Source organism: Tyto alba, unplaced genomic scaffold, assembly GCF_018691265.1.
Source record: "Tyto alba isolate M040663 unplaced genomic scaffold, T.alba_DEE_v4.0 Super-Scaffold_16, whole genome shotgun sequence".
Taxonomy (NCBI): domain Eukaryota; kingdom Metazoa; phylum Chordata; class Aves; order Strigiformes; family Tytonidae; genus Tyto; species Tyto alba.
Window position 1 is genome coordinate 4,058,321 of NW_024881278.1, and position 8,986 is coordinate 4,067,306.

The following is an 8,986-nucleotide window of genomic DNA, read 5'->3' on the forward strand; positions in this document are numbered from 1 at the left end:
CACAAGTGCTTTGCACAGGAACACCTCCAGAGAAAAATCAATCATTTTCTTTACACTGATCACCTTAATCATCAAACCACATGTCTGAACATTGCAATAGGCTTAAATATTTATGCTCACTTTGGAAGTTGCATTTAATCATGGGATAACTGTTTGCTGATTGTATATTTGAAGGTTTTTCTGACCTTGGCAAATAAAACACTAGAATTTCAGCTTCCTGGAAGCTTGAGTAGTCTTTTTCTCGGACAATTTGCATTTAAAAATACTACTGCTTTCATATGTCTCAGCAACAAGATACAATTTCTCAATCTAACGATCTGTAGCCTAATCCAGTAGTAACTTTTCAAGCAAAACTCCTGTCAAATCTGAGTTTTGCCTGAACAGGCCCTACCACAGCAGGCCCATGACCGCTGTCCTACCACTAGGGCAACTGCAGGCCCTAGATGACAAACTTCCTAAAAGGGTCTTTTGAGCGCAGCAGCGTGGGGGCCTCTGGCAACTGTCACACACAGGCAGCTGCACAGTGAGCGCCGGGGATGTTCTGTACCAGATGGAGACTATGCTGGAAGCAGTTATCTGGGTGGCCCGTTTTCTTTGTCACCCGTAAGAGCATTTAGTCACCACCAGCAGAGGCCCATTCATAAATACGTCCTTGCAGAGGCTTATTGATCTATATGCCACCCCTTTTTGGAGCAGAAATATTTCTATGGGCACATAAATTACTGTGAAATGTAAGCAATGTTCTCACTCCATTTTGTAGCAATGCTGCAGAGACAATCCAGCCTGTTTCAGCTGGTTCTCTGATGGGGGTTTTGGTTATGAAAAAGACACTGTCAGGACCAAGAGTTCTGAACTCAGTCTGCTTTGCATTTCAATATAGAAAACTTTTTGGATTGAATTTAATTTTCATTCAAGTAACTAACCTCTCTAAAATCAGTAGAGTGATTTTATGACTGTGACTGAAAGTGATCTTGTTTCTAAAATTCCAGGAACAATTTGAGATCATTGTCCAAAGAACAAGTGGCCTGAAATGTCTATTGGACACTAGTGATGCAAGATAAATGATGAGATAAACTCAGTTCATATTGCAGTGTCATTCTTCTTTCAAGTAGCTTATTTAAAACTGTCCCTGAGAAAGGGAGAGCAAGGAGAATTACAGTGGCAAAGCTATGGCAGAATATAGTTACATAATTACATTTTTTACATTTATTGTGCATTTCAGTAAGTTTCTCTGTATAGGTAGATTTTTCCAGTGCCTTGCAATGTCTTGTGTAGTTGTTTACCTTCTTTAAATGGTTGTCAAGGAAAAAAAAAAAAAAAAAAAAGGGAAGGAAAAGAAAAAAGGCTGAGTATTTCTTGTCCATTGTCCTTAGTCTACATAATGCACAGGTCAGTGGCAAAGGAACAGGAGAAACGTCCAGAGTTGCAGGTAATCACTAGTTAAACAGGAGGTCTGGGATAAGGATTTTATACCTGATTTGAAATACTGAAGGAGATGAACGTTACTTTATTAAAACCTAAATTATAAGAGAAGACAAGTCCCACAGAAGTCTCAGAAATACTGGCACACATATTAAGCCAACATACTCATTAACTCTTAAGATGATGGCCAGTAATATTATTTTTCACTGCATTTAGACGAAGACATTTCTCTACTGTGGGAGAGAATGACTACAAACTCTGAAAAGGTAGTGCAGATACAACAAATACATTGGAAAATATTTCTTTATTGTTTCATGTATATCTGTTGTGGTTTGGGCCTGATCAGCAAGCAACCACCGCAGCTAATTACCCTCCCTTCCCCCTCCCCACCTGGGAATGGGGGAGGGGATTAGAGGGGTGAAGGGAGACTCGCAGGCTGAGATAAGAACAGTTTAATAATGGCAATAAAACGAGAACAATAACGATGATGGGGGGAAAACAAAAAGAAATATATAAACAGGCAATGTACAGCATAATTGCTCACCACCCGCTAACCAATCCCCAGCCCGTTCCCGGCCAGCGACCCCCAGATACCAAGATCCCACAATCGCAATCCCGGAAGTGAGAGAGCTCCTTCCCAACCACCCCTCCTCTATACAGTGAGCATGACGTGCCATGATGTGGAATATTTCACTGGCCAGTTTGGGTCAGGTGCTGTGGCCGTGCTCCCTCCCTGCTCCCTGTGCCCTTGCACACGGGCAGGACATGGGGAGTCGGAGAGTCCTTGAAGTCTCGGTAGCAGCTGAAAACACCAGTGTGCTATCAGCATTTTTCCCATACCAAACCCAAAGCTAAATCCAAAACACAGCACTCATCTAGTCCCTGAAAAGGAATATTAACTCTATTTCAGCCCAAACTAAGACAGTATCTTGCTGCTTTCATCAGAAGTTGCTTATCTTAGCACTAAATTCAGGTTAATATATAAAGATATACGCAAGGGTTGGAATTTGTGGAAACTTGGCTTGAGAACTACATGCAATGGCATCTGGATTTATGGCTGTGCTGCAGTAAGTCTTTGAGACACTTATCCAAAAATTGACTACAAGCAGGAATTTAGCTTATGATGTGACAGCTTTCATTTTCTCAAACATGCCACCTTTTCAGGTGAGCTTTTATTCTTTTCACAGGAAGTCTTGAAGTATTGCAACCTTTAAAAAAATCACAGCATATATTTTGTGTGTTGTAGAGTGCACAGTAGATACTCTGCCACAGAACATTTGTAGCCTTAGCCTGGGTTTACATCTGTGCCTTTGGGCAGCCTGCTTCATTGCTGAGCTCCTGCAGTGCTCAGAGCAGGTTTAAAACAAGCATGACATCCTGTGAAGAGAGCTGCCTACTGTTGGTGAGACTATCACTCTGCCTGGAACGGAAAAAGCACTTGCTGTGTTCACAGTACCCAGTGCAGCTTTCGGATACCAGTTGTTGCGCAGGCCCTGCTGAAGTCAATAGAACATCTCCATGTCTACCTGACTTTAGCACAGTTTGTTTCACTTTAAGACAACATGCAGCTGCCAGAAAGAAGCCGGAAAAGGGTTATTTTTGAAACAAGAAGTCAGTGACAGTAAAAAGCCATCTGTAAATAAATATCCATGCCATATCTAACAAATCTTGGTCTTGTGATGAAGGCCTGAATTTTGGATTCATGTATTCTGCAAGGAAGAATAAATTCTTTGTCTTTAATAGCATTATTTCTGATTTAATTTGGGACCACAATTGGAATTATTCTATGTCAATGACTGTTTACATTGTAAATCATGTCCCATATATACCCATGCCCTTCTCACAACTGACAGAAGGGAACCAGTATCACAGTAGAGAGGAATAGCGAGCACAAACAGCAACATGTATGAGAGTAGAATTTGGCCACAGGTGTTTGCACTAGATTTACTGTCTGATGAGCCTACCCAGCTTGAGCTTGCATCATAATCTAATAAAAACCTAATAATACCTTTTCATCTAACTCAGCCACATATATCGAGCTTTGGAGGTGTCAGGTCTAAAAAGAGAACTGTACTTCTGCCTTAGAGATATTTTTATTGCTAAGGAAAAATATATTGCAAGAAACAGTTTCTTGCACAGCAGTTCTCCTTTCTCCTTTCCACTTTGGAAAAATAAAAAAGAAAGAAAAATAAGTCAGGCAATAAAAATTCACATTTATTATCAGATCTGTCCTGATGCACTCAAACTTGAAAGCTCGTTCTCCTATCTCTTGCAACATCTTTTAAATTCTGAAGAGGCTTGACAGGCAGAAAATGAACAGATGCACATTAGAGGTGGGAGATGATCCTGTAGGAGGTCTATGCTTGAGTTATGCGAAGATCCGGATGCGGAGGCACGCCAGCATGGCGGAGCGCTGTGTGGGTAGAGGAATCTCCCAGCATGCACCTCTCTACAGGACTGGATATTACATAAGGCTTGCAAATGACTTCCTCTCCCTCCATTTTGTACCTTGGAAGATATGTAAAGATACCAATACAGAGACGTTTCACCAGAAACAGGCTGCCCTTCCGGTTCCAAATCTCATTCTTTCTGCCCCAGCTCCCCTGCTGAGCAATCTTTTCAAAGCCAGCAAGCAAGCTGTTCCTCTAGCTCCCACGTAGGCATCGTATGCTTCCTGAACCAGGCGTGCTCTGGCATCTCTGCTCCCTGGAGGTTATGGATGCCTCTGGCTGCTGGAAGTACACCGAGCACTACTGTACTCTGGTGCATTCCTGTTCCAGTCCTTGTATGACAGACTTCACCTGGGTAGCTAAGTTTCTTCTGTACTTCAATGTACAGGCAAGATAAAAAGGCCTATTATTTATATTATTGCATGCTAAAAGATCAAGAGCAGCCATGCAGGAAGGTAGGGCAGAACTGTTAGTGCACACTAATATGCCTATAGTGAGGCACATTAACTTCCCTGTGTAAGAAACATAAACAACAGATGAGTGGTGAGGTTTTTTGATAGTAAGATACATTTCTCAATGCTGAATGCCTTTGATAACTTATCTTCAAATTGGTGTGCTTGACAGGACAACTCTAGTTCTTCACATTTACGCAGAACAGCAAAACTGAAAGTTAGTCAGAGATGTTCTGAAAAATGACATTTAACTAGAAGTATTATGGACACAGTACCCTCACTGGCTTTCTTTATGAAGGTGCAAAATGTTTTTCTCTTGTCACTATATATCTATCGTTTGGTGGGTAGTCATTAGATTCTGTCCTGGGTTGAGTGGTGGAGATTTTTGGTGGCAGAGGAGGGGGCTATCGGGGCGGCCCCCTGTGAGAAGCTTCTCGAAGCTCCCCCAGCTCCAAGGCAGCTCCACCTCTGCACCAAAACTGAGCCCATCAGCTGCACCTCTGCGATAATGTATTTAAGAAGGGAAGTGGTGAGGAGGAGTCAGACTTGTAAGGAGGAGTTGCTGCAGCTGTGCGAACACCAAGGTCAGTGGAGGAATGGAGGAAGAAAGGAGGGGGGAGGTGTGCTGGAGCAGAGACCCCCCTGTATCCTGTGGGGAGACGGCAGGGCGGCCCCCCCTGCCACCCATGGAGATCTACGGTGGAGCAGACACTGATTTATGGCCTGTGGCTTCTGCTGGGAATAATCAAGGTGCTGTGCCCAAAGAAGGCCGGGGTCTTGTGGGAAAAGGTAGCCCTGCTGCTGTAATTCAGCGCTGGGAGGATTGCAGCATGCGGGGGTGTCCCACACAGGAGCAGGTCAGGAAGGGCTGCAGCCGTGGGAGGGAATCCAGTCGGAGAAAGTTGGCGACCCATGATGGAGCAGTGTGGGGAATGCTGCGGCCTGTGGGAGGGACTCACGTCGGAGAAAGTTTGTGGAGGACTGTCTCCTGTGAGAGGGGGACCACGATGGAGCAGGGGGAACAATTTCCAGAAGCTCCCCCCACTGAAGATAAAGAAAGTGGCAGCACTGACTGCACCCCCCCATTCCCTGCCCCTTTGCCACTGGGGGAGGAGGTAGAGATATCGGGAGCAGAGCTGAGCCCGGGAAGAAGGGAGGGGTGGGGGGAAGGTGTTCTCAAGATATGGCAATGCTTCTCACTGTCCTACTCTGTTATGTGTTGTTAGTGTCTGTAATAAATGTATGTTCTTTTTTTTCTTCCCCTAACGAGTCTGCCTTTTGCTCGTGACCATAAAGGGGGATTTTTTCCCCATCCCAGTCCTATCTTGAACCCCAAGCCTGGCTCTCTATCCCTTCTTATTGCCGGAGGGGAAGGGAGAGAGAGAGCTGCTGTGTGGTGGTTGGCTGCCAACCAGGCCCAAACCACGACAGATTCATATGAATGTGATTCATATAAACAAGAAAGCTCTATATGTATTATGTATTATTTCTTTTAAGACTTATTTATGAAGGACAGATATGAACATTCCTGGTCAAAAGTAAAACTCTTGTATAAAAATTTATGTTAATTTTAAATAGATATCAAAAGCAGAACCATGGTGAGTTTCCAGGTTCGTTACAGTGCTGTGTATTTACTGATCTATCTTTTTTAAACTGCACCGCTCCCCTTAAATATAGCAAGCTTTATGGTGAATAAATCCATGTTAGAACATGCATGGAATACTTATTTCTGGCCATATATTACTTATTCTCTATGACATTATTTGTCAAGTTATAAACCAAGTTTCAAACTCTTTTACCATTTACACAGTGAAAAATATGTTGCAACTATTATTTCATTAGGCACATGTACAGATTAAATTAAATTAAAATTGGAAATATAAAAATTGCTATTTTCTGTGTGATGATAATGTCTTATTTTCTAGTTTTACAAACAATCCATCAAAAACAAATTCCAGAAGTTTAGGAAGGTAGTTCTGGAAATCCAGTATAGAACTAAAAAAATTACATAGACAGTGTTACTAGGAAAATGAGTGTTACAGTAACTTACTCTGCTCTAGGCAGTGTCATGAATCCATCATGGCACACAGTGAAAGAAAACATATCAAGAATTCTGGAATACCTTTCTTTACCACAAGACACCCACACTAAATGATAATAGCACAACATTCAATAAAATAGAAAATAAACCTAATGGAAACAGACTTGCACAAAAAGTTTTCTAACTCTACCCTCTATACCACACACCTAAAATCAATGTTTTTAATCCCCCTATTTTTCCAGTGGAAAGTCACACTATTGCATAAGGCTAATAAATTTTAGTGCAGTGAACATAAAGCCGTGACACAGAGAAAATACCTATGGAGCACCAAGCACAGTCTTCCTCACATCTTTCAAGAGCATCACTGAAATTACTGCTAAGGAAGTCTAGGAAACAATGTATTTTGGTGGTGTCCTCCGTGCAGAGCAGGGACTGGTCACCCAGGTAAATTATGATGCCAGTATATAAATATTTGTGACATGAGTGCCTGCAGTATTGCAGAACAGGAGGAAGATATGTCGTTGGTGTCTTTCTCTTCATTCTGGTCTATTACAGCTACTTGTTCTTTCCATATTATAGTCGAACTTTCCATTTTATAATTAAGGTTAAAACAAACAGCTACAGAATTGAACTCATAAATCTTTTCCCCCAAATTCTGTCCAAAACATACCTGTAGTTAATGGATACACTTCTATCAACAGCTGTCGAAACCTAAGCTGACAGCTTGATTTCAAAATCTTTTTTGTAACACCTGTGCGAGCATGGAAGTTGGAAAACTGTAACTCTTAAGATTTATGTAAAGCCAGCAGAGCAACACACACATATAGGGTGAAAGTTGAAGATGTACAGATTTAACAGAAGCCCATTGAAGCTAAATGACAGTAAGTTTTGTAAGGGACAGAGTAACTGAAGTAATCACAAAAGCAATAATTGGTCTGGCCCAGACAGTTCTCTTCTCAACTGGCCCTCCTTGTTTTTTCTTTTTGCCCATTTCCCTTTTCATGTTCCTAATCAGGTTCAAATGAGGTGTATCTTCATCTTTGTGAGCCTGACCTACCTCAGATGGATTAGCAGCACCGTGACATGTCTCCCCTGTTTTAGGAACACGCTGTTGTGTTTTAGGAATGAAAGCAACTCTGCCTTGTTCCTGAGCAGACTTTGCCTGAACTGCAAACCTCCTTTGTGTTGCATGTAGCTAGAAATTACTTATAAATTACTTACTTTGTAAGTCTTTTGCTCTTTTCATCCCCAAGTCTTTCTTTCCTGGTCCTTTTGAATTTACAGGAATACTCCCGTTCATTTGGAGTCATCATTTTACATGTTCCTTCTTAGCCACTTCACGGAGATCTGTTTTGCCACCTCTTCCATTCACACATTCTCTGAAGACATAAATAAAATTATTCAGCACTTTGTACCACACAACAAAATGTTCCTCAACCTTCCCTTTTGCACATCAGCTATTTGTCACATAAATTCTCCTAATTTGGATCCACCAGATCTCAAGCCTCTCTCTGTTTTGGCCAATCACTGTTGTGGGGGTTTTTTTTTGCACCCCCCACCCCACCCCCCCCCAAGAATCTATAGACAAACTAGCATGTTTCCCTCGGGTTTTCCCAGTTCTTACTGAGCAGCAGAAAGAAGTCCTTTCTGTGCTATATCCTCATGAGGGAACTTCAGCCAAGTGTGTGTCTTCTCAATTAAATTGCGCTAATGTATATCTTTCTGTTCACTACATACCTCAGGTCTAAACATTGCTAAAATACCACATCCACTTTCCAAACTATCCATTCAGGAAGGGCACTGATAAATTAAGAGAAATATTATTTTATTTTTTTTTACAAACCACAAGAATAGCTAAAGGATTAGGAAAAAATGTAGAGACTGAGTTCAGTCTACGTGTATCACACAGAGGATATTAGAAGATAACGTGTCTGCGAGGCTCTTAATCCTCAGCTGTCATTAATGGTGGTGGCAGGAAGTTTAGAGCTCAGAGATGCAGCGATCTCTACAATGCTGTGGACAAAAATCTTCTTTGGTAATGGCAGGTACTAGGTGAATACCTGGTGAGGAGAGAATATCACTGAGTCACTGGGAGAGGTGATCTACTCTTGGGAAGTAGCAAATGAGGAAAACTGCTGCCGCTGTTTCATTTCTGCGTAGTGTGAGCGGTGCTACGGGCAGGCCTGTCTCCCCGCTCGCTCAGGGTTGGAGGAACAGTGGAAGCCCATAGCTGCTGCTAAACTCTTCCTGAGTCGGAGCAAACTTTTGCTTCTGTCCCAGATGCTAACACTTAGTCCACTTTGGTATCAATAAATAAAGGCCAGACTTAGGCTTTAAGGAATGGTTCGATCAAAGTCTAGATCCCAATGGAGAAACATGGGAGTAATGTAAAGGACCCTCATAAGACAAGCTGGCAGTGTGACAAAATCCAGAGGTAGTAAGTGCTGCTGTTTCCTCTACTGAGGAAAAAAAAGAGTGCAAATGTTTTAACAATAGAGCTTATCAGCTTTTGGTGCAACTGTCAGAAAATTCTTTACCACAAGATACTTTCAAGTCAAGATAGACTGAATTCAAACAAGAACTAATTTTTGTATCATACAGGAAGGCACCTCAGACCCTTA